General features: G+C 39.7%; 1 long non-coding RNA gene and 1 pseudogene across 1 annotated transcript; both read right to left on the minus strand.

Moving 5' to 3' along the window:
* Positions 1–3,318: 3,318 nt before the first annotated feature.
* On the minus strand, positions 3,319–6,042 carry LOC134809314 (uncharacterized). Its single transcript, XR_010154729.1, has 2 exons — positions 5,751–6,042; positions 3,319–3,803 (listed from the first exon to the last, which is right to left on the minus strand). It is a non-coding gene; the product is annotated as an uncharacterized LOC134809314 (long non-coding RNA).
* Positions 6,043–20,694: 14,652 nt separating this feature from the next.
* On the minus strand, positions 20,695–23,956 carry LOC473634 (NACHT, LRR and PYD domains-containing protein 2-like; annotated as a pseudogene).
* Positions 23,957–26,221: the final 2,265 nt, after the last annotated feature.

The following is a 26,221-nucleotide window of genomic DNA, read 5'->3' on the forward strand; positions in this document are numbered from 1 at the left end:
CACTGGGAGGATGGGGTAGAATCATGGGAAGTTCATGCTTTGTGCAGTGGGGAGCAGCCTGACCTCTTCAGCTCATGTGTGGTGGTCTGGTGTTTAATATATGAAGTGGAAGCCTATTGGCAGGACTTTCACTTTGCTGATAATTTTTCTTTTTTTTTCCTTTTTACCCAATAAATTCTGCTCTCCTCATCCTTCAATGTGTCCATGTGACTAATTTTTCCTCATCATGATAAAAGAACCTCAATTTAGCTGAACTAAGCAGCAAAAACTCTGCATCAATACCATTGAAATACAGATCATGTGCAGTGAGATTGTAAATGAAAAAGTTTTGTTGGTTTTGGCAGAGACTGAATTACTTGTCCTTGTGCCCAAGCATAAACTAGAGAATATTGTCTGAACCATCTTGGCAATAACCACGGCCATAGGTTAGTGTCACATAGCCAAAATGTCCCATTTGGAAATAGCTAATAAATACCTGGCTGCTGTACCCAATCAGTGGCATGCCAGTCAGTGTATTATAATATAATAATGAGATAACAAAGTTCTCCAGGTATTCACCCCATATCTCTTGAAGTGTTTTGGCAATTGGCCCTTGGTGTAGTTTCTTTGTTCCCCAGCATAAAGAAGCATTTTGGCTGAGTTTGCCAAATGAAGGGGTGAGCCAGATGAACCGATTCCAAAGTTTCATTATGCCATTTTGAAAATGGGCCATTGTTTGAGGTGCAGCATGGTTATTTCCTTCTCTTTTTGCTAGCAGTGTTGCTAAAGTTAGAGTTAGTGAGCTTAACTTTTCTGTTGAGAAACTTTTTCCATAGGCCTTGCTCTTAAGAATGTTTTGAATGGGCAATTATATACACCATCTTTTCTTATATTAGCCACTAAGGATACCAGACCATTTCTGTGATATAATAACTTTATGGCATTTTATCCAGTCCTCACCTTGAAAAGGAGATGCCCACCATAGCAGGCTAGATCTACTGGAAAGAGTCATGAGTCCACATATCCAGCAGGCATCCTTTTGTAATCTGTCTGCATAATTCCGATCCCATTGTAGAAACAGGTTTCTTTTATGGACAACAGTGGGTGGCAGTGGCAAGAATGCATAGAAACATAAGATAAGTAGAAGCAAGGTTTTGAAATTCTTTTTAACTACTAAAAGGATATTAAATAAGAAAAGGCAAGTGCCGTTTTGCATAAGATACCAATTGCCAATATCTCTTGGACAATAATTGTAATGGCTATTATACTATAACCATAGATGTTCTTTTGTATATAGGCCCGGTCCTGTGTCTTGGATTTAAGCAGTCCACAACATGTGTCATTTGATTCTCATCCTGGATAGAATATCAGTGTTTAGTAAATTGGAGTTGAAGATCTTTGCTGAAAGTTACAGTCCACTCAGGAGATTTAGCCTTTTTAAGATGAGAGCGGTGATTCCATGAGCCTATACCCACTATTTTCGTGGCACATGGATTAGTCAATAGTGTCTGGTATGGGCCCTTCCATTGGGGTTGAAGGGAGTCCTTTATTAAATGTTTTTTTTCTAAAAGCCAAGGTCTCCATGCTACTGATTATGACCAGGTACCTGTCTTCAGATAGTCAACTGTGAAAGGAATTGACAAATTCAAATAAGCCAAATCTTGGCTTTTTAAAAAACTATGATGAATGACTCCCTTACAATATTGCAATATATATACCTCCATTTTAAAAAGTTGGGTTGGTTATTTTGCTTCCCACACACAAAGGCCTTCCCCTTATAATTTCATAAGAGGATCGCTGATGTTTTCTAAAAGGGGTGGATTGGAATATAAGCAGCACCGCAGGGAGTGCTTTGGGCCAGGGGAGGTGAAATGCCTCTATGAACTTAGCCAGTTGTGTTTTAATTATTCCATTGGTCCTTTCCACCAGCCATGAGGACTGGGATAAAGGCACAATGAAAATGTTAAAATACGGACCCAATTTTACAAATATTTTGAATAACCTTGCCCGTAAAACTTCACAGTAACACTGTGAAGTTTACAGAGGACTCCCCATAATGGAATAACTTTTTTCTAATAGAATTTTCTAACTGTCATTATTGTTGCTTGCCTGCAGGGAAAAGCTTCAACCTGATGGGAAAATATACAGACCATTACTAAAACATATCTGTAACCCTGAGATAATGTCAGCTGAGTAAAATCAAGCTGCCATACCTCAAAAGGTCAGCTGGAAGAGGAAAATGACCCTGGGCCCCATGGAGGAAATTCCATGGGTTATATCTGGGACAACTAACACATTGGGAGTAAACATTTTGTGCTGTCATAGAGGATGGTTTTCAGTAATATTGTTTACACCAGGATATAATTTTATATGGATTCCAAAGGGTCAGATTATGAACATATTTCATAAGGGGCACTTGACATCCCATTGGAATAATGTGGTTATTATTAGGTCTATACCGTATTTCAGTTTCAGTTTTCAGTAATATTGTTTACACCAGAATATCATTTTATATGGATTCCAATGGGTCAGATTATGAACATATTCCATAAGGGGCATTTGACATCCCATTGGAGTAATGGGATTATTATTAGGTCTACACCATATTTCAGTTACAGGAGATAGGCTTCCTTCTGTTTCCAAGTAGATATCTCTTTAGTTGGAGCAATGCTTTGAGTTTCCTTCAACATGTTCTTAACTGCTTTCGATTTTATGGCCATTTCCCAGATTGAGACTGGTGGCTCGAATGCTGCTCTTTCAGGTTAGCTTCAGTAAATTGGTTACCCCAACTTTCAGTGATGTCCAATTTAGAGTGACCTGGGATTTTTAGAATTGCCAAAAGTCTGGGTTTAGAATAGTTCCTAACAGCTCTGATACTGATACTTGTTTTCTGTTTTTTTTTTTTAATGGGTTTTCTTTAGGTTAAATATTCTCTCTTCTTCCATAGCATCTGATTGTCATGAGCAACCCCAAATGCATAGCGACGGTCAGTGGATATGTTCTCACCCTTGTCTTTTGCCAATTGACAAGCTCAGGTCAGGGCTGTCAATTTGGTAATTTGAGCTGATCTCGCTTAGGAAAGATGACTGGCTTGAATTACCTCTAGTAAGAAAACCGTAGCATATCCTGCTCTAAAATTTCCATGCTCTTCTCTTAAATAAGACCCATTTATAGATAGATACCCAACCTATCACAGCTTTATCCAGTAGCATCTCCTGTAGGTCTGTCTTTGGGGTAAGAAGTTGGGCAGTCATAAGAACACAGTCATGAGAGGTTTTGTCAAAAGGGCCCAGCAAGAGAGTGCCCAGATTAAGATTGTTACAGAAGGAAATGGTAATATTTGGAGATGAAAAAGTGAAACTTTATAAGAGGCCAGCTAGCTGGCAGACAGGTTTTGAATATGATGAAACTTTAGAAGGGTTTTCTTTAATTGTTGTACAGTTGATTGTCTCTCTGGAGTCCACATGATGGAGTCAGATTGTTCATTTTTATAGGTATGCATACAGAGGTTGAGCCATAAGAGAGAAATGCAGAATCCAATTCCTGCAGTAGCCAGCCAGTTCCAAAAATTCTCTAAGTTGTTTTTCAATAATAGGCATTGGAAAACATTAAATTCCTTTCATTCTATCAGGGTTAATACTGAGTCCTTTCACTGAGATAATATGCCCCAAATACTTAACTTGTGGCAGGCATAGCTGAAGTCTGTCTTTAGACGCTTTGTATCTCTTGGTGGCTGTTTGAGTAAATCTAGATATCTTCCTGAAAAGTAGATATGTGTCTGAACAAGTGAGAAGGTCATCCACATGCTGGATGACTGTTGCACCCTGGGGAAAAAAAATAAATCCTGTAAATCAGCCTTTAATATTTGAGAAAAATAAGTGATATTTTCTGCATACCCTTGGGGCATTACAGTCCACGTATATTGTCATTCTTTCCAGGTAAAGGCAAGCAAATATTGGCTCTCTGGATCTACAGGAATTCTAAAGGAGGCATTGCAGAGATCCATAACAGAAATGTTGGCTGGTAGTCAGTACAGCTGATAGAAGGGTATGAGGATTGGGGACTACTGCGTGTCTGGGTATTATGATATTGTTTACTGCCCTCAAGTCCTGTATGAATTATCATCCTCTCCCACTTGTTTTGTTTTTGTTTTACAGAGAATATAGGGCTTTTTCAGGGACAAGTACAAAGAATAATGAGCCCCCTTTTGAGTTAATATTGTATGATGGGGCAATTCCATCTATGGCTTTCTGTCACAGAGGATATTGTTTACAGTTGGGTAGTGGTTTATTACAGTGTATCTCAACCTTTATTGGTGTGCTTGAGAATATTTTCTTTATGTCTGTATTTGACTGGGATGGTATACTCTTAAGCAAATGCTCTGCTTCTGAAGTTAACAGAAAGATGGGGGAGGCTAAAATAAATTTACCATTCTCTGCCCTTTATTCCAATGTTCTCTCTTCTCCTGTAATATTTTATTTTCTGTCTCTATTTCATATTCCCAGTCACAAGGTAGTGTTTTAACATCATTAGTACTAAATCCTGGTACATTATCTGGATGTTTTTTAATTTGGAATTTTTGATCTCCTGTCTCGAATTCTTAAAAAAAGTTTACCGTTTGATGAAAAAGAGATATGGGCATTATGGATCTTGAGGATATCATAGCCCAGAACATTGATGAAGGCCCCACAGTTTATTAGAAACACATGGGACCAACTAAGTGTGTCACATTTAGAGCCCTCAAGGGGAAAGCTCAATCCAATTAAAGTGTAAGTTATAGATATGGACTTAAAACATGAGATAGTTTGATCAGACACATCAACCATGTTAAACCTTTTATCACTCTGTGAAATGGGGTTTCTAAATAAGGTAATATTTATAAAAGTTATAGTTGCTCCCGTGTCAATTAAGGCAGATGAGCACTCATGGTTTATTATCATATTAATCTCTCTCAATTTGTCAGGGTAGAATATTTGCAGAGATGAAACCCTTTAACTTTCTCAGAGCACCCCTAGTCTTCCTGAGTTGCACCTTCCTGCTGTTGCTTCCATTTCAGTCTCAGGCAGTCCCTTCTGAGGTACAGCAGTAACAGACTGGAAAGGAAGAGTCCTCAGATTAAGAGGGCTTAATATTTTTTTGAGGCTGAGAGGTTTGAGAAGTTAATTGCTTTAACTGTAAATGCATGATTCAAACAGTCTTTCGGTTTTCCTTTTTTATCATAGTACGAGATAATTGGTCAGCTAAGTTAACTAGTTCATTAGTTCTGGTTGTGCCCCACTTTGTCATATGGCATTTTACAAGGCTAGCTAAATTGTCTTCTAATCTGTTTAAGAAACTTATGTTTAATAATGTATCATTTTTATTATTTTCAAAGCAATCAGTTGACATCCCACAATATTGTCTCAAAGTTTTATTAAAATGTGTACAATAAACTAAAGCTGATTCACTTGGGTTCTGGCAAAATTACTGGATTTTATTCCAACCCACAACTCTTTAGAATAATGATAGAATGATATTTAACAGAGCAGTCACTCATTTCCATGTATCTTTGTGCTTGTCTTCTGGATGTTTGGGGGCTGGTTATAGTGGCACTATTGGGCCTTCAGGGATTAAGTGAGCTATAGGGCTTGACTGGTGTGCTTTTTCTAGCTGTTTCTTAGTGTTAATTCTGAGACCAAAATGCAGAACAGCTGCTAAAGGTCTGAATGACATAGGTCACAGGTTCTGGTAATGAGACCAGGGTTGATAGACAATCAATGAGGTTTCCTTACCTGCACCAGTTGTTCCTGAAAAAGAATAATCATATAAGATGTTCTTGCAGGGTCCCCTTTTCCTTCATCTTCCAGATGAGAAGTTGCCACCAGGGATATCAGGGAATAGGCAGGAGGTAGAGTCTTGGAAGTTAGTCTCTCTTCTGACTTCTGTTGAGTGAGTGGCAGACAGAGGGAAAGATGGTAGCTTGGAACAAGCAGGAGAAAGAGAAAAGAGATCTGGTCAAGGAAGTTCAGAAAGATCAGAGTAAAGTGAGGGTGGAGGTGGAGGTGTGGGGGGCACCAAATGGGAAGTAAGAAATTCTGAGAATTTTCAAATAGACACAATAAAACATAATAAAAAAGATATCCCCACTGACCTCACAGAAATACAAACAACAATCAGAAAATACTATAAACAGCTCTATGCAAATAAATTAGAAAATCTAGAAGAAATGGATAAATTCCTGGACACATACAGAACCCCAAGACTGAAGCAGAAAGAATTTGAATCCCTGAATAGACCAATAACAAGTTCTAAAATGGAGGCAGTAATGAGTAGCCTACCAACAACAACAACAAAAAGAGGCCCAGGAGCAGACAAATTTACAACTGAATTCTACCAGAGGTACAAAGAGGAACTGGTACCATTTCCTCTAAAACTATTTCAAACAGTTGAAAAGGAGGGAATCTTTCCTAACTCATTTTATGAGGCCAGCATTATCCTGATACCAGAACCTGGCAGATGTATAACGAATAAAGGATACTTCAGGCCATTATGCATGATGGACATTGATTCAAAAATCTTCAATAAAATGCAGGCAAACCAAATCCAGCAGCAAATCAAAGAGCTTATCCACCACAATCCAATCGGCTTCTTCTGTGGGATGCAAGCTGGTGCAACATACACAAATAAATGAATGTAATTCATCACATAAACAGAACTGAAGTCTAAAATTACATGATTATCTCAATAGATGTAGAAAAAACATTTGATAAAAATTTCAACATCCCTTCATGTTAAAAACTCTCAATAAACTAAGTATTGATGGAACATATTTCAAAATAATAAGAGCCATTTATGACAAACCAATAGCCAGTATCATACTGAATGTGCAAAAGCTGGAAGCATTGCCTTTGAAAACTAGCACAAGACAAGGATCCCCTCTCTCACCACTCCTATTTAAAATGGTATTGAAAATTCTGGCCAGGGCAATCAGGCAAGAGAAGGAAATAAATAGTATTCAAATAGGAAGAAAGAAAGTAAAATTTTCTCTTTTTGCAGACGACATAATCCTGTATCTAGACAATCCCATCAACTCAGCCCAAATCCTTCTTAAACTAATAAGGAACTTCAGCAAAGTCTCAGGATACAAAATCAATGTGCAAAAATTACAAGTATTCCTATACACCAAACAATAGACCAGCAGAGAGCTATATCATGAATCAAGTCCCATTCAGAATTGCCACAAAGAAAATAAGATACAAATACAAGTGAAAAACCTCTTCAAGGAGACCTACAAACCACTACTCAAGGAAATCAGAGAGGACACAAACCAAACATTTTATGCTCATGGATAGGAAGAATCAATATCATGCAAATGGACATACTGTCCAAAGTAGTTTAGAGATTCAATGGTAATCTCATTAAACTACCATTGACATTCTTCATAGGATCAGAAACAAATTAATTTAAAATTTATATGGAACCAAAAGAGAGCCTGTATAGCCAAAACAATCTTAACCAAAAAGAACAAAGCTGGAGGCATCACACTACTTGACTTCAAACTATACTACCAGGTTAGAGTAACCAAAACAGCATGGTACTGGTACAAAACCAGAAACGTAGGCCAATGGAACAGAATAGAGATCTCAGAAATAAGACCACACATCTACGACCATCTGATCTTCAACAAACCTGACAGAAACAAGCAACAAGAAAATGATTTCCTAGTTAATAAATAGGGCTGGGAAAACTGGCTAGCCATATGCAGAAAATTGAAACTGGACCCCTTCCTTACATCTTATACAAAAATTAACTCAAGATAAATCAAAGACTTAAATTTACAAACCAAAACTATAAAAACCCTAGAAGAAAATCGAGGCAATACCATTCAGGAAATAGGTACAGCCACGTATTTTATGATGAAAATGTCAAAAGCAATTGCAACAAAAGCAAAAATTGACAAATGGAATCTAATTAAACTAAAGAGCTTCTGCACAGCAAAAGGAACTATCATCAGAGCAAAGAGAAAGCCTACAGAATGGGAAAAAATTTTTGCAGTCTATCCATCTGGCAAAGGTCTAATATCCAGAGTCTACAAGAAACCTAAACAAATTTACAAGGAAAATACAACCCCATCAAAAAGTAGGCAAAGGTCATGAACAGACCCTTCTCAGAACAACACATTTATGCATTCAAGAAACATATTATAAAAAGCTCAACCTCACTGATCATTAGAGAAATGCAAATCAAAACCATGATGAGATACCATGTCATGCCAGTCAGAATGGCCATTGTCAAAAAGCCAAAAAAACAACTGATGCTGGTGAGGCTGTGGAGATATAGAAATGCTTTTACCCGGTTGGTGGGAATGTAAATTAGTTTAGCCAGTGTGGAAGATAGTGTGGTGCTTTCTTAAAGACCTAAAACCAGAAATACCATTTAACCTAGCAGTCCTATTACTGGGTATATACCCAAAGGAATATAAATCATTCAATTGTGAAAATACATGCACATGTATGTTCATTGCAACACTATTCACAATAGCAAAGACATAGAATCAACACAAATGCCAATCAATAGACTGGTAAAAAAAAAATGTGGTACATATGCAGATGCAGATGACCTAATCCTATATCTAGAAAATCCCACCAACTCAGCCCAAAAGCTTCTTAAACTAATAAGGAACTTCAGCAAAGTCTCAAGATACAAAATCATTGTGCAAAAATTACAAGTATTCCTATACACCAACAACAGACAAGCAGAGAGCCAAACCATGAATTAACTCCCATTCATATATACACCATGGAATACTATGGAATACCACGGAATACCATGCAGCCATAAAAAGGAACAAGATCATGTCCTTTGCAGAAACATGCATGGAGCTGGAAGCCATTATCCTCAGCAAGCTAACACAGGAGCAGAAAACCAAACACTGCATGTTCTCACTTATAAGTGGGAGCTGAACAATGAGAACACATGGACACAGGGAAGGGAATGACACACACTGGTGCCTGCTGGGAGGGTGGGGGAAGGCAGAACATCAGGATAAATAGCTAATGCATGCTGGGCTTAATATCTAGGTGATGGGTTGATAGGTGCACCAAATCGCCATGGCACAAATTTACCTATGTAACAAAAGTGCACATCCTGCACTTGTGTCCTGGAACTTAAAAAAAAAAAATTAAATTAGAAAAAAAGGAAATTCTGAAGATTTCTTTTAGAGAGATAAAACATTTGAGAGTTATTGGTTAGCATTCCTAAGTTGTTTGTTGGCCTCTTGATGATGAGGTGGTCTTTCTCCCCCGTTTTTTGCTACTCTATAGGTACCATTGAAAGTAGTTCTCACATTTTGTTTGTTTAGCTTTTGTGTCAGCATTTTCCATTCTAGTTCTCAGGTACACTTATCTGGGCATCTCAAAAAAATCCTCATCTAGGCCATTATAACTTAGGATCTGCTTTGGTTATGTTATAATGGTCTACTTAATTAAATATTTACATGACAATTCACCAGAAGTATTTTGCATATATCCTACCAGAGTTTCTAAGAGCGGAACTTTATGTTTCCAAGATGCAGGGGTTTTAGCCAGCTTAGAGGCCCAGTTCTCCATAATTTAGAGTTCTCCTTCAGATTTGACCAAGTCAGGGAGTGTGTTGGGCCCAAAGTGTGCTGCTTGCAGACCTAGCTTTTTACGGCCATTACTCCCTGAACTTGTTTTGTCCACCCATGTTGCAGCTATCTGGCACAGTGTATCAGTGATATGAACAGGAGGCAGAGCCTCCTGTTGTAATACTTGTAATTTTTGCACATTGATTTTGTATTTTGACACTTTGCTGAAGGTCCTTATTAGTTTAAGAAGCTTTCAGCTGAATAGCCTGAAACCAGGGCCTAAGTGAGAACTTAACATCCCTGTTTTTCTGCTTGAATTTTGCCTTTTCCAAAACCACCCATGACCCACCTCACCTCCCATTTTCTACCTATAAAAACCTCAGGGTCAGCCAGCAGAGAAATGACAAGCAGCTGGACATCAGAGACTATGGCTGGATGTCAGAGAGAAGCAGCTTGACTTCAGAGGGACAGCTTAATGGCATAACTTTAGAGAAAAATTTGGCCAGAGATTGCTAGACTTCAGGGGAATATTAACTTCTCACTCTGTCTCCTTTTCATCTCCTTTTTAAAATGCTACCTAGAGGCTTTATCTGCATGATAAAACTGTGGTCTCCACAATCGCTTATAACAACCCAGAAATTTTTTTCTGTTGATCCCAGGTGTTTGGATAAACTCAAACAGTTGTCAGCCAGAAAACTTCTAAATCTACCTATAACCTAGAAGCACTCCTCCTTCCATTTTGAGGTGTCCCACATTTCTGGACTAAACCAAAGTATTTTTAAAATGCATTTGACCACATTAGGCACATGTTTCCAGGACCTCCTGAGGGCCATGGTCACTCATATATGGTTCAGAAATAATCTCTTTAAATATTTTACAGAGTTTAACTATTTTCATCAACAGAAGCAAGCAGAAACTCTCAGGAAAACAGAAATTTTTTTAGCAGCAAATTAAACCTCAGTCCCCAACTAAAAAATTTTGAAAGTTCAGGGATCTTTGGAGAAAGAGGTCCCAGACCTCAGCAAATTGTTTTATCATTTTGAGCTATAAAGAGCCCAAAGCCAGTACCAAGCACCGATAGTGTTACTGATGGAGGACGTTCAGCTTCTTGCTGTTTTGAACAAAGAATTAAGCCAAACACACAAACAAAGCAAGGAAAGAATGAGGCAAAAAAAGCAGCGATTTATTGAAAATGAAAGCACACTCCACAGAGTGGGAGTGAGCCTGAACAAGTGCCACAAGGGTCCAGTTATGGAATTTTGGGGGGTTTAAATATCCTCTAAAGGTTTCCCACTGGTTATTTGGTGCACTCCCTGTGTAAATGAAGAGGCTGAAGTGAATTTACAAAGTTATTCACTTTGTGTACACCCTCTGCAAATGACGAGGATGAAGTAAGGTTACAAAGTTATTTACTTGGTGCACATCCTATGCAAATGAAGAGGATGTTTCCTTTCATATCTGAAGTAGATTTACAAAGTTATATACTTGGTCTTATAAAGTTGGGGGTTTTCCATTTGATTTTGTTCTAGGAAGTCCTTAGGTTCCCTGCTTTGAGACCCTAATATCCTGCCTCATCTTCCCCCTGGAAAGACATGATGCCTACAATTATGGGAGGAAGAGGGACCAACGGTCTTTATTCTGGAACTGCTTCATGCTGGCTTGGAGCATAGTCCTTACCTATTGGGGATCATGGAACTCTTGTCCTGCTCTTTCTAGTGAAGACAGGGTAGCTTCTTGATAACCAGGGGTGATATCTTTACTTGGAACTGGCTGTAACCCTCGTCACATGATCATCTGAAGCTTGATGGTCTCTAGGTGACAGGAAATGAATTTGGTTAAAATATTTAAGGGAAACTTCAGGGGGTGGATACCTATGCTGTCAGGAATGTTTCTTATAGAGATTTGCAGGAGAAAAATCCTGGTCTGTTCTGAGATCTATGTGTTTCCTTAATGTCTTAGCATGAGTGACTCTATTTCAGTTTGGTTTGGTCTGTTGGGGCCTAGCACATGAGCTCAGTCTAAAACAATGGCCTCTCATAATTTTGTTTAAAAAATTTCTCCCTTTTCGGTCAGGTTCTCACTTGTGTATAAAAGCTCTTGCATGAGAAAGCTTTTATACAACCAGAAAACATGCAGTGAAAATGAAAATTGAAATGTTCAAATGGCCCATCAGGTAGTCAAATGTACCCAGAGCTTTGATCATCTACCCAGAAATATGGATTTGACAAGCTAAACATTGATTATAAGCTATTTTAGCAATTTATCAGTACGCACAGCAAAATATATTTAATTTGGATCATTTTATCTTTCCATAGTGAGTCATGGAATGCATTACCTTTAATAAAAAAAGCTTTTAAGACTCAGAAAAGACAAGGAGGCCATCCTGGTTCCCCATGAGAACTGTTCCCCATAACATTGGACTATGTCCTCTTGAATACTAGTGTTTTCTCCAATTTAGGTACATAGCACTGATAACTAATGAGTTAGCATAAGTAATTTGACTTAGACCATGGAGTTTATTCAAATTATATAACCAAAAATTTCAGTATCAGTTGATTTAATTGAAAATCTGGCAAAGTATTTTCTTGGTATTCAATATTAATATCATTCACAAAAATATAACCTGAAGAAAATTAAACATTATTTTTTATTTTAACCATGTTTCCACATAATTAAAGGTGTCAAATAATCTTGTTTACCTCTTTTTTCATGCTCAGGGGACTTCTGTAGCATCTCAAAGTTAGAGGTCAGAAAAGGCAATTTTGAAGCTGAAATTTGATTTTGGGAAGACTATCAAATATGTTAAATGTTTAAAACACTTGATATTATGAAATTGAATTTCATATTACAATAAGTCATTCATTTAGCCAAAATGATGACTCAAAAATTTTAAAAGGTCAAAACCTTTACTAATTGATAGAGGGAAGACTTAGTTTTCCAAACAATCTGTCTCTTATCTTCCCCCTCACCCTGCTTTTTTTTTTTTTTTTGTAGTTTATTCAAAAGGCAAAGAAAAATCTTTCATTATCTTTTAATTTTGGTGAAAAACCTGGTAAGTCATTTTAAATATGTACTAGGTGCCTATAAGTTCTCACTATTTCCATCATAGCTAGGGGCGTGGCCAAGTTCACATGTCTTCAGTCCTTATGTAGCTGTAAAGCAGGCAAGTCAAACAATTTTTAAAAGCCCAAAGAAGCAGTTTATGACCTTAAAGCATTTAGCAAACTTAATATTCGACCAGCCTACTTTAGATCAAATGTCTTTATTTTACCAGTAAGTTTTAAAGCTGTTTTTAATTCCCAAAGATTACTAAAATCATGTGAACTAAAAGTCATTACAGCTTTTATTTTTCTTTCAAAATATTTGATTTAGATCAAATATGCTTATTTTTCTTTAAGCCAATTAATTAGAGCTCTTTTATATAAACATTACACACATAACACACCTATAACTACACAGACAGAAGATCTAACAGTTGTAAGATTTTTCATTTGCCTGTTTTTTGATTGGATTACTGGCCTCAGGGTAGAGCCCTTCAAAAAACAGGGCTAGGAAAACATGTAGTTTCTAGGGTTTAATAAGAAGGCACAGCTGGAAGTAAAATACAGATCCCCAAAATTAAGGTTGCCATTTTTATACCAGATACTGGATCACAAAAAGAGGGAATCAACCATCTTCCCTGGGAGTCTTATCTCTCAGAGGGGATTGGAGAAATTTCCATAATTTCTAGGTGGTCAAGATCATGCTTCTCTAATCCAAATGTGCAAAGAGCTGAGTATCACCCAGATAACTGCCATTAGCCATCCTCAAAAGTGTATTTCCTACCTAATTATTACACACCAAAGCTCTCTCATAATGAGAAGTAATTTCGGATACTCCCCAACAAACTCAAGATCATCTGATAACACAATGCAAAACAGGACAGAGCCTTAGATTTTGAGAGGGATCTATCCACTTTTAAATACTAGAGTTTCATGAGGAAAACAGAGAAAACAGAGGTTTTTCCAAAATGAGGTCTTATGGCACCTCATCTGTTTTTCTCAAGGAGTCCCAGGCTACCAGAAGTTATCTCAGGGCCTCAAATGTGTGCATTAAGAGTGACAAGACAAAATGGAAGAAAGTAATTCCATTGACTGAGAAAAAAATTTTCCAGAAAAACAAGATCCAAGAAGAGAAAAAACCTTTTTAAATATACCTGTAGCTTGGATATCCACTTTTAATTAAGCTGATTTTAACCATGGCACTCTAAAAAAAAGAACTCTTTTAAGTCTCTTATTTCCCAACTTTAGCCACACTAAGTGGCCAACACTTCTGTCTTTTGAATGTTACCTAAGGTACTGTCCAAGGTGCTCAGAGAAAGACAATTTCAAGATAGTTCATGGAGGGGAAGAGAACAAACAAATGGTAAAGGTCACACAGATATCAAACCAGAAAGGACTCATTCCCCAAGCCAGGATTGAATCTGGGCCACCACTATAAAATAGCAAAGCCCCAGCTGCAGATCTGCAACATTGGGCATTCTCCACTGCCCTTCAGAGAAGGAGTCTAGAGTAGTTCATTATAAGCTTGTAAAGGCTTCCAAATACTCAAGAAAATTTTTAGAGCTATGACATGAACCCCAAAATTCTTCTTCTGGATGGCAGAGACTAAGAGAAAGTACTGCCACATGGTTACAGGGTCAAGCTCCCAGGGACATAAAGCAAGATGGAGACCTCATCCAGTTATTTTTGTTTCAGCAAACTGCAGCAAAGTTTGTTACTGACTAGCCTGCTGTGTCATATTGAGCAGTGAGCTTATGGGGTCCTAAGACCGTATTCTCTCCTAAGGTACTCCTCTTCATGACAGAACAACACATAAAGACAAATTTATAGCACAAGATATACCAAATTTGCTGCAGCTTAAGACTAGCCTCAGAATTTCTTTTCACATTAATCAAAACTTTACGGAGGAGATAAACAGTAATTTTTACCATTCATTCGACCAGTTCGCACAGAGAGAGAGGAGGCCAGAAGTCCAACTGGTAAGAAATTCTTACCTCTTTGCCAGCATGTCAGGTTTCTGGGTTCTCCTTCCTTGAGCAGCCCTAATGATGCTGCTTGACACTATGCAAACAAACACATTGCCATGTATTAAGAACATTCACAAATAGTTCTAAAATTTTGGAGAAATTAGGCACAGAGAAAGATACATGACTCAAATTCTCTTTGTGAAAGTATACTCAATACACTTAAAGTATCAGGGAGCCTATTATCCAAAGAGTTACTTTAAGGTTAAAAAGCTGATGTGCTCCATCAATTCCAGCAGGCATGACAAAGGTAGCCTAGGAATTCCAGATAAATGGAACAAATGATGACTTGCTAGAAATGAATAAGAAAGAAAATAACTATTCACAGAACCAAAGAGAAGCCTTCCACCAGAAACAAAAAACAAAACAAAACAAAACAAAACAAAAAACAAAAACTCATTGTTTTATATATATGGATACACAAGCAAAACCCAGAGGAGAATAAGGAGCAAATGAGTAAAAGTCAGAAGCAAAAACAAATAAACAGGAAACCAATCCTAATTTTTTTTTTTTTTTACTCAATCTACCTTGGGGCTTACACTGTTACCCAGGGCCCCCCAAACCCACATAATGAATATTTTATTCCTGATACACAATTCAATATTCTTAAGTTGACCAATATCACCATACATCCTGTGAAATCAAGAAATTCACTCTGGGCATGTGACCAATAAGTACTCCAGTGTCAGCATTATCTGTGCAAAACAGTGAACATAGGCTGGGCACGTTGGCTCACACCTGTAATCCCAGCACTTTGGGAGGCTGAGGCAGGCAGATCACAAGGTCAGGAGATCGAGACCATCCTGGCTAATATGGTGAAACCCCGTCTCTACTAAAAATACAAAAAAATTAGTCAGACATGGCAGCGTGCGCCTGTAGTCCCTGCTGCTGGGGAAGCTGAGTCAGGAGAATGGTGGCACGAACCTGGGAGGCAGAGCTTGCAGTGAGCCAAGATCACGCCACTGCACTCCAGCTTGGGTGACAGAGCAAGACTCCATCTCAAAAACAAAACAAAACAACAACAAAAAAACAGTGAACATAGTGTGAAAGAATGCAAGCACATATGTGAAATTTGACTCCACACTATATCTGGCTTTATGCTTAACTGTATTAAAAAACTGCTAATACATTTCCTTACAATATTTTTTATTTGACTTTAATCAAGACTAAAAGCTTTAACCATGAAAATGTTAATTAGCCAAATTTCTCCAACTCTATCAGATTTTAAAGAATATTTTATTATCTAAAGTTTTTCCACATCTTTCTCCCTTACTTACTGGTTCCTTACTACATTGTTTCATAAATAACCTTTTCAAATCTGTAATTTGAACTAACTTTTAAATAATTTCTGAATTAGAAAAAATATTCTTTTTCTCACTAATAACACAACACTTTATGGCACATTTTGCATACAGAATTATGTGTTAACTAGAATTCTTATCATTAGTAACCTATAACTTTAGTGAAACCCTAAAAAGCAAGAAATCCTGAACTATTAGATATAAGCATTTATAGATAAGAACAATTTTACAATTTTAGAAACATTGTTCCTCATATCAGAGCCCTTTCTTAATTGGAAATGATCCAGATATTAAATGAGCATCAAAAATAATTTTAAGATTTTAATTTACAGAAAAAGTTTACCTAAAACTTTTATCCCATTCACTGTACTCAATTATTTTATTTTTAACAGTTTATCTAGATTGCTTCTGTAAACTGAGATATTAGACACTATCATTTAAAGTTATTTTCTTGTTAACCATGTTATTAATAGCCAAAGAACATCAGATGCTCACCTAAACCTAAGAGCCTCAAAGTTAAATACATAGGTATTTTTGCCAGTAACTCAGAAGATTTAGCTAAAAACATTAAATTACTCTCATTTGTCAAAAAAAAAAAAAAAATGAAGGCATGCAAACCAAGATCATTTTGTTTTGGTTAGATTTAGAGTTTTATAACCTTCTATGCTAAACCCTAACACCTCAAAATATCTGGCAGAGACCAATATAAAATCCAGAAAAAAAATTTATGCTGCCAGTTCTGAAGGCATTTCTATTTTAATTTTACCAATAATTTTGAAACCAGCTCATTTAGTAAAGTTATACTTAAGTCACGTGAACTTGAAAATTGCCTAGACTTATTTCATTTATGAGTGCTCTTTTACTTACAAGCCAATTTGGTAGATGCAATATATAAAAATAAGTATACATACAAGTAAACACATCTAGACATGTATACACACACACAGATGAAGCTCTAACAGCTTTTACCTCGTAACTCTAGCCATGAGATAGTAATACAAGCTCACTGCTTTTACTTTGTTTGCCCCAATAGCTAATCCAATGAAGGCTGTGGACCAAAGTTTTGGGTAAAGCAGTTTCCATGGCAGTTTTAATTTTGAAGGCCAAACCTCCTCAGACTCCAAAGAACACTGAGGTCAGTCCTTTGCTTAGAAGAGCAGCACAACTTCATCTCACTTTTCCATTCAACAGCAAACTCCAGATTCCAAACAGTATTGGTGCCAAACAGCATTACCAAAGTTGCCATTGTGATCTGTGAGAGAAAATTTTAGAAAGGGCTTAGTATTGGACCTCAGAATCTCTACCTAGGGCATCCCCTTTGGAGAGGTGAAGGTCTGGAGTTTGATCCCCTGGGGGCATCCCCTTTTGGGGTCCAGTATTACAGTGTCAGAAATCTCTGACTTTATGTGGGCACCGGTACCACTTCTTTTGTTTTCCCTTCAGAGGCAATGACTTTCTATGGGCTTTCCTTTGGTTCCTGGGTATCATCCCTGACTTTTAGCATCCTTATAATTTGATAAGACCATGCTTTCCCGTGAATCCCGTTTGACTACAGTGATAGCCATGAACTGTAATGATAGGAACTGGAGGCTGAGTGGGTTTCTTTTTTTTTTCTTAGCTATTGGGGGAACCCGCTCCCAATATTTCAACATAGGTTCTTTCTATTTTCCATAAGTGTTGGCCAGCAGAGAAATAAAAGGAGACAGTACAAAGAGAGGAATTTTACAGCTGGGCCACTGGGGGTGATATCACACCCCCGTGATGCCCACCTGAGTCTCAGACCAGCAAGTTTTTATTAAGGGTTTAAAAGGGGAGGGCGTGTAAGAACAGGGAGTAGGTACAAAGATCGCATGCTTCAAAGGGCAGAAAGAAGAACCACTAATAAGGGTCTAACAAAGATCACATGCTTCTGAGGGAACAGGACAAAGGTCAAAAGCAGAACCACTGATAAGGGTCCAACAAAGATCACAGGGCAAAGGGCAAAAGCAGAACCACTGATAAGGGTCTATGTTCAGCAGTGCACGTATTGTCTTGATAAACATCTAAAACAACAGAAAACAGGGTTCAAGAACAGAGAACCAGTCTGACCACAAATTTACCAAGGCAGAGTTTTTCCCCACCATAGTAAACCTGAGAGTTCTACAGGAGACCAAGGTGTATCTCAGTCCTTATCTCAATTGCACAAGACAGACATCCCCAGAGCAGCTGTTTATAGACCTCCCCCCAGGAATGCATTCCTTTCCCAGGGTATTAATATTAATATTCCTTGCTAGGAAAAGAATTTAGCCATATCTTTCCTACTTGCACATTCGTTTATAGGCTTTCTGCAAGAAGAAAAATATGGCTCTTTTTGCCCAACCCTGCAGGCAGTCAGACCTTATGGTTGTCTTCCCTTGTTCCATAAAAATCACTGTTATTCTGTTCTTTTTCAAGGTGCACTGATTTCATATTGTTCAAACACACATGTTTTACAGTCAATTTGTACAGTTAACACAATTATCACAGTGGTCCTGAGGTGACATACATCCTCAGCTTACGAAGATAACAGGATTAAGACATTAAAGTAAAGACAGGCATAAGAAATTATAAAAGTATTATTTGGGAACTGATAAATGCCCATATTAAGGTGAAATCTTCAAAATTTATGTTCCCCTGCCATGGCTCCAGCCAGTCCCTCCATCTGGGGTCCCTGACTTCCCGCAACACTTAGCCAGTCAAGTAGAGGAAGGGAAGAATTTAGCATAACAAGCGAAGATTTAAATGACCTGAAATGCATGCAGGTTCACCCCGAAGAGCTGTGCCACATGTAGAGATCAGGAACCACAAACAGAAAAGATAGAAAAGAGTCCTTCCCCTTTCTGGGCAGAGCAACTTCTCCATTCACTCCTCGGCCTTCAGGCAACACAGGAGCATGGCCCTGGCCAGAAACCGGCAGTTACCTCCATGTTTAGGTGCTGCCCACCAAGCGTCCTGAGTTGGAAAGGAAAAGAGAGACAGAGATTCCCCTGTATGGAGGAGAAAGAAAAAGGAGAAAAATAAACCCCAAACTTTGGGCTTACTGCCTGGCTGGCTCACCAAAATATGTTACCAGTGGGGGGTGTCCAGGTTCCTGGTGTTTTGAACAAAGAATTGGACAAAATGTACAAAGAAATCTTGGAAAAAATGAAGAAACAAAAACAGAGATTTATTGAAAACCAAAGAACACTTTACAGGGTGGGAGTGGCCCGAGCAAGTGGCTCAAGGACCCAGTTATGGAATTTTCTGGCATTTAAATATCCTCTATAGGTTTCCCATTTTTTACTTGGTATACACCCTATGTAAATGAAGAGGCTGCAGTGAAGTTTCAAAGTTATTTACTTGGTGTACACCCTATACAAATTAAGAGGATGAAGTGAGCTTATAAACTTATATACTTGATGTACACCCTATGCAAATGAAGCGGATGTTTCCTGCCATAGCTGAAGTTGAGCTACAAAGTTATTTACTTGGTCTTAGAAAGTTGTGGTTTTTCTGTTTGATTTAGTTCTAGGAAGTCCTTAGGTTCCCTGTCCCCAGCCCCTATTCTTCTGCCTCAATAGGAAAGCTGCTGCAGGACTTGGCAACCTTCACTCAGGATCCCTCTGTGGTTACCAGATGTCAATCAAAGAAATAACCTCAAAGAAGTTTATTTCCCAAAGTTAAGTATGTATGCCTGGGACACTGGTATATGCCTTTCTTCCAAGATGATTATGAGGGCTTCAAATTTAAAGGGGAAAGGGTGGAATATTGAGAAATACAATTTTCATGTGAGAGGGTAGGAGGGGAAAATAGTCATTTATGTATTTGTCTGGCTCAGTGAATCTGCCTTTTTACATAAGATAACATAGACAATAGAATAGAGAAAAATAATAAGATATGTGTTTGTCTTAGGTGGGTAGAGGGACGACTTTTAGTTCTGTCCTATGTCCTCTATACCTGTGAAAATAAGCTATCAATTTACATTGCCATGGTGAACTTTATCAGAAATGCTTTAAGCTAAAGATCTTGGGGCTCACAAAAAAATTTCCTTGTGGGCAAAATGTGAAGGAGGTATGTACCTTTTCATCTTTGTATCCATCTCATCTAGGAACAAAAGTTGGAGGCATGTTTGCATGACCCAGTTCCCTGCTTGACGTCTCCCTTTGGCTTAGTGAGTTTGGGGTTTCAAAATTTATTTTCCTTTCACATTCCAAAGAAGTGCAAAGCAGCCTTCACAAGATTCAGAACCACTGATAAGATAGCTCAAAAAAGGGAAGTTTCACCAGCTCTAAGTGGATTACAACTCACATTTCCATCTGGTCATATTTTCTAGCACCTATGCTTCTCAGTGAGCACCCAAGTATGAAGGTCCAAACTCTCCATATGCCCCATAGATGAAAAAAGCCAGGAAATCAAAAAGGATCAATGGAAGGGAAAATAATCAATAACAAATGAGTATCCCAAAAGTTCAAAAATTATACAAATGGGATTGGTTTTCTGACCAGAAATGGATTCTGGGTGTTGGCAATGAAAGTACGGAATTCTAGCCAAAAGATAGAGTTGCTTTTTTTGTTTTTTTGTTTTTTGGTTTTTTTTTGTGAATGCTCTCACCTTTATTTCTCTCAATATACCCGTGATACGTATATTTCATACATAACAAGGTTAAGGACATGCGCACATTCTATGTAAACCAGAGGCAGAACCATGGCTAAAACACCTAGCCCAGCAATCAACTCATTATCCCCGAGAAGTGGGGGTAGGGAAGGGGAAGAGTCACAGGCTGTTCACCAACACCTGGAAAATCCATGACTTCATTGAGAATGAATGACTCTGGGGGGATTCAGATAATGAAGTAATGAGAAGAAAGCCTTTTTCCCCCCCAAGGGATCATGTTTCTCAGTTATCAACAGGCAGTTGTGGGTTGTTTTCTTCTATTTCTTCCAGCAGCTTATCGAGTTCATCATTAAAGTCATCTATTTTCAACCTGAGTGTCTGGAGGGTGCAATTTGGATGTGTCAAGGTTTCAAACAGCATCTTTACTCGACTAGAGCCCAAGGGATTCTGGCTCAGGTCCAGAGCAACGAGGCTGTGGTTGCAGCTGAGCACAGAGCAGAGGTCCTCACAACTGAACAGAGGGATGGAACACCCCCACAACCACAGACATCTCAAGTTACACAGTGGTTTCTTCAAAGCCTCACATAGGAGCTTCACTCCAGTAACTCCTATGTGATTCAGTCCCAGATCCAAGCACATTAGGCTTGATTTTTCTTGGAGAAGCTCTGCGAGATAACAGCAGCCATTGCTAGTTATGTCACAGTCCCACAGCACCAGGGTCTGTAGTTTACAATGGGGGTAACTCAAACCCTTACACAGAAACATCACCCATGTATCCCCGAGGGGGGGGGGTTCTTGGCCAAGCACAGGTGTGTCAGCTCCCCGCTGACAACCAAAACAGCAGCAAAGTTCTTGCAATTGGCTTCTATAAAGTGACAGTTTTCCAACAACAACCTCGGCAGGAAGCATTTTGGGTGTCTCAAAGTTGTGTGCAGCAACTTGGCACCCTCATCCAAGAGCTCATTGTGGGAGAGGTTTACACATGTCAGGGACTGGTTGACTTCAAGGGCCAAGGAGAGATCAGCCCATTGCTAAGTGGTGGTGGAAAAAGACACCAACCTGAGATATTGCAGGTTACATTTTGAGTGTCTCAAGACCTCACACAATGCAGGAAGCATATCATTCTGGTCATTGCCTTGAAGGGTCAGATATCTTACAGTCTTGTGACCTCAAAGAGCTAGGCAGAGGTTCCGATAAGCATCAGCTGGGGAAATGTTTTTGAACATCACTCTCTGGAGACGACAGGTGTCAGAAGCTATTTGTTCACACAGGATCCTTACTAATGTGGCACTAAGAAAGCTATTATTGATTTCTAGAATGATCAGATCCTTATTTGAGCCAAATATGGAACAAAGGTCAGTCCAGAAAGGAAGCATGTGTTGATCATCCCGGGATCTCTCAACTTCAGCATCTGATTCAGACACAGTGACATTCTCCGGGAGCTTTGCCTTTGCTGCCTGCAGTGGCATTTTCTGCAAGTTTCGACAATGCTTGAGGCAGATTGAAAACAGCATAATGTCTACTGCATTTAAGTGCAGGGATATTTCTTTGAACGGAGCCGTCACTCCCTTCACCAGCTCCTCCTCCTGAGATTCGTACAGACAGCACAAGAGCTCCTTCGGATTCGTCATTGTTGAGTGTCCAACCTTTTCACAATTTATCTCTCATCACAGTAATTCCTGTTTGATCTCCAGTGACATCAGGCAGCCCAAAGTGGTCTCCAACTCCTTGGCTCTCTTCTCGTTGGCGAAGCCGAATAAGAAGTGTCTTGCTTGGATCAGGTCGGGGTTCTTGAGTCTTTCTTCTCTAGAAAGCAGCTTCTGCACGTCTCCATTGTCCCAGGCGTGGCCGTCCTTGTCCTCCTCCTCCTCCTCCTCCTCCAGGGCGTGGAACAGCACAGTGAAAAACTGCTGGAAGCTGAGGTGGATGTAGGAATAGCAGCCTTTAGAGACTCTGTCCTGGCGGAGGATGTCTCTGTCCAGGGACGGGCGGATGTTGAACTCCTGCACCCCGAGCCTCGCCAAGTCCTCTCCACGGAACACTGACATCTGCGCCCACAGGCCCTGTGCCGCCAGGAGGCTCAGCGCCCGCAGCACGCCCCAGAGCTGTGCGCCCTGCGGGAACCGGCCGCAAAGGAAGCGCAGGAACAGCCCCGTGCGGGTGGGGCGGGTCCTTCCCCTTCTAACCTTTGCAGCTTCAGACTCATGCACATGATCCAGCACACCATGGGCGCCGAGACAGGCTGGAATAGGGCTGCGTTTCTTCTCATCAGCTCAAAGGCACGCATGGCTTGGTCCTCGTCTCCAAAGTGTCTCAGGAAATATGCCCTCCTGTCCTTCTCCAGGAACTCCTCCACCCTTACATAGATCGGCCGCTCCACCAACAGCCGGAGGTCTCTCAGGGCCCCCAGGCCACGCGGTGACCAGCACGGTGGCCTTGGGTAACATCTTCCTCTTCAGTAACCTCCCCAAGAAGACCAGCACCGGCTTCTGCTTCTCCCAGTCCCCACAGATCAGTGCCCCAGGTGGGGCTCCCAGCTCATCAAAGCCGTCGACCACGAACAGGATTTTCTGTGCTTGGGCTAGGATGTTTGGAATGTCATCCTGCAATTCAGGCCAGTTCCTGAAGACCAGCTCTGCAAAACTGCACGGGCCCAGGCAGATGAGCTCCTTGCAGGTGAGGTAGAAAGCCTATCTAAATTTCTGGCTGAGGTTGTCCTCTGCCCAGTCCAGCATTAATTTCTTGGCCAGCGTGGTTTTCCCAAGGCCCGCAGGACCATGCAGCACCACCGTGTGTGGGCAGGGCCCGGGAAGCACCCTGGGGTTGCTGAACGGGATCAGCATCTTGTATCTCTGAGCCATAATATGGACCACTTTGAGGTCTCCAGGCCAGGTTTTCCACATTTGCCGGAACTTCGTCTTCAATATACTCCTGTACCTATCCTCTTTACCTGGCTTTTCTCCTTTCAAGACTTCTTTAGCTTCTCTTAGGCTGGTGACATCTTCCTCCGTTTCTATAAACTCTAGTGCTTCTGCTTCGAAACGCCCCAGCATTTGTTTCAGGTCTATAGGTTTTGGCTCTTCTTTCCCTGTTTTCCCTAATGATACAGGCTTGATTTCAAAGTGTCTTCTCTGAGTTCATCCTTTACTTTCTCAGACAGATCCGCTCGGTGCATCTTTTCAAAGACCTGGATGGTCTCTATCTTCATCCAGTAGCTGTGGCAATGGCTGGTGATGATTTCTGCCAGTTGCTTCCCATCAGCCTTGTCTACCTATGTCTGGGGGATCTTTTGTAGCTCATTTCCCAGGGAGACGGTCCTGATCAGAGACGTGAACTTGCACAACTCATCCTGGCTGAGCTGTCCCAGAAGAGCCTGCAGGTTGAAGTCCAGCTGTGCAGAAGACACCATCTCGTCCGACGTGGGAACTCTGATGAGAATTAAGGGAGGAATGGAAAGGGATGGTGAGTCAGCACTCCTGTCTCAACCCAGTCCCCTCTGTGCCATGAACAAGGATACTCTCACCATCTACCTTGCTTCTTCAAGAACAAATTCCCAGCCTTGGCAACATAGTGAGACCTCTATCTCCATAAAAAATAAGTTAGCAGAGGGTGGTGGTGTGTGCCCACAGTCCCAGCCACCCAAGAGGCAGAGACGAGAGGATTGCTTGAGCCTGGGAGGTTGAAGCTTCAGTGAGTCTTGATTGTGCCACTGCACTCCCATCTGGGCAACAGAGAGATACCTCATCTCACTTTATCCTTATTTACTTATTTATTTTTGAGACAGTTTCACTCCGCTGTCCAGGCTGGAGTGCAGTGATGTGATCTCTGCTCACTGTAACCTCCTCCTCCCAGGTCCAAGCAATTCTCCTGCCTCAGCCTCCCGAGCAGCTGGGACCACGGGCACCTGCCATCATGCCTGGCTAATTTTTGTATTTTTAGTAGAGATGGGGTTTCACCACGCTGACCAGGCTGGTCTCAAACTCCTGACTTGAAGTGATCTGCCCGCCTTGGCATCCCAAAATGCTGGGATTACAGGTGTGTGCCACCGTGCCTGGCCTTTGTAAATTAACAGATAACATAATTGCAATAAAAAATAAAGAATAGCTCAGCAAGTACACATGGCAGTGACAATGGACAAAAAGTTACCACCTGACACTTTACATAGATTGGATTACAAATAATATAGTTTTTATTTTTATTTTTATTTTTTATACAGAGTCTCACTCTGTCGCCCAGGCTGGAGTGCAGTAGCACAATCTCAGCTCATTGCAACCTCTGCCTCCCGGGTTCAAGCGATTTTCCTGCCTCAGCCTCCCGAGTAGCTGGGATTACAGGCCTGTGTCACCATGCCCGGCTAATTTTTGTATTTTTAATAGAGATGGGGTTTCACCATGTTGACCAGGCTGGTCTCAAACTCCTGACCTCAAGTGATCTGCCGTTTTGTCCTTGCTGTTGTTGTTGTTTTTAATCCTGCAGGAAATCCAAAGCAGGCCTTTTGAGCATTTGACATATTTTAACTTGTTTCAAATCTTATTTAAGATGGAATGCGGCTTAGCTAATTCCCTGGATGTTAGCATTTCAAATACATTAAAAGATTTACATCTCCAAAGGAGTGCAGGGCATTTAAAGGGTATTGTCTGATAAATGGTCAATAAATCATCAATTCCATTCATTACCTCTGGTTTAGAAAACAATTTGTTGGATCTGCATTTTTTTAATCTCAGTAGTGTTATTCTCATTCTATAGTTTTTTCGTTTGTTTACTTATTCCAAATTCTTTTAGAGTTTCTTTCTAAAAGAAGAAAATGTGTGCATTGTGAAATTCCAAAAGGAAAAAAAATCTGCCTAAGATATATATGAGAGCCAAAGGAGCAAGCAGAAAGGAATGAGTTCAGATCACAAGGATAGAAGAAGAAGGAGCAGTTGGAGGCAATAAAAAGAAAGTCTTGAAAATATTCTTAAATACTTTCAAATATCCTTTTACTTATGCCTTGAATGTAATTTTTTTCTCTCAAGATTTCTTTTAGAAGTTTTTAAGTGCCATTAGAAGTAACTTTCCTATTCAAACTGTCTTTTTCCAATTGTGCCAGTAAATAAATTGTTAGTCATTTCAAAAGATCATAATTTTGGTCATTGTTGCTTATGACTATTTTGGGTTAGGTGAGTCCACTCTTCTAGATATTTACAAGGAGTTGTCCCATAAGTGTCATGCATAAATCTAGCTGGTGTTTCTAATGGTGGTTGTTTTGTAAAAGACTGCTCGAATTTTGAAGCTTGATTTTTTTTTTTTTTTTTTTTTTTTTTTTTTTTAATAATCTAGGAGCTTTTCAAAAGTGGCCAAACCCAGGAATATGTGTGGGTAAAAAGTGTGCTGCTTATGAGTGTCACTCTTCTAGGTTTTACCCAAGCATCATAAATCACTTGCATATGTGTCTTGGACTGCCTCTAAGTGCCAAGTGACAGCAGAGTGCTCATATTATGGGGGTTGTGGGTCAGTTCCTCATACCCATCTGGAGGAACAGAAAAGTTGTCCCTTAAAAATGTTCTTCTGGTGGTAAGGTCCCTATGAGGCTGTGTCACATCATGGGTAATGCCTTAGATATGTCTGTAAAGTCTGCAGTCACTTGGAGCACTCAAATGGGTCAGAGTGAGCAAATCACCTCTTTTCTTTGGGGAAAGA

The sequence above is a fragment of the Pan troglodytes genome, chromosome X (assembly GCF_028858775.2).
Source record: "Pan troglodytes isolate AG18354 chromosome X, NHGRI_mPanTro3-v2.0_pri, whole genome shotgun sequence".
Taxonomy (NCBI): Eukaryota; Metazoa; Chordata; class Mammalia; order Primates; family Hominidae; genus Pan; species Pan troglodytes.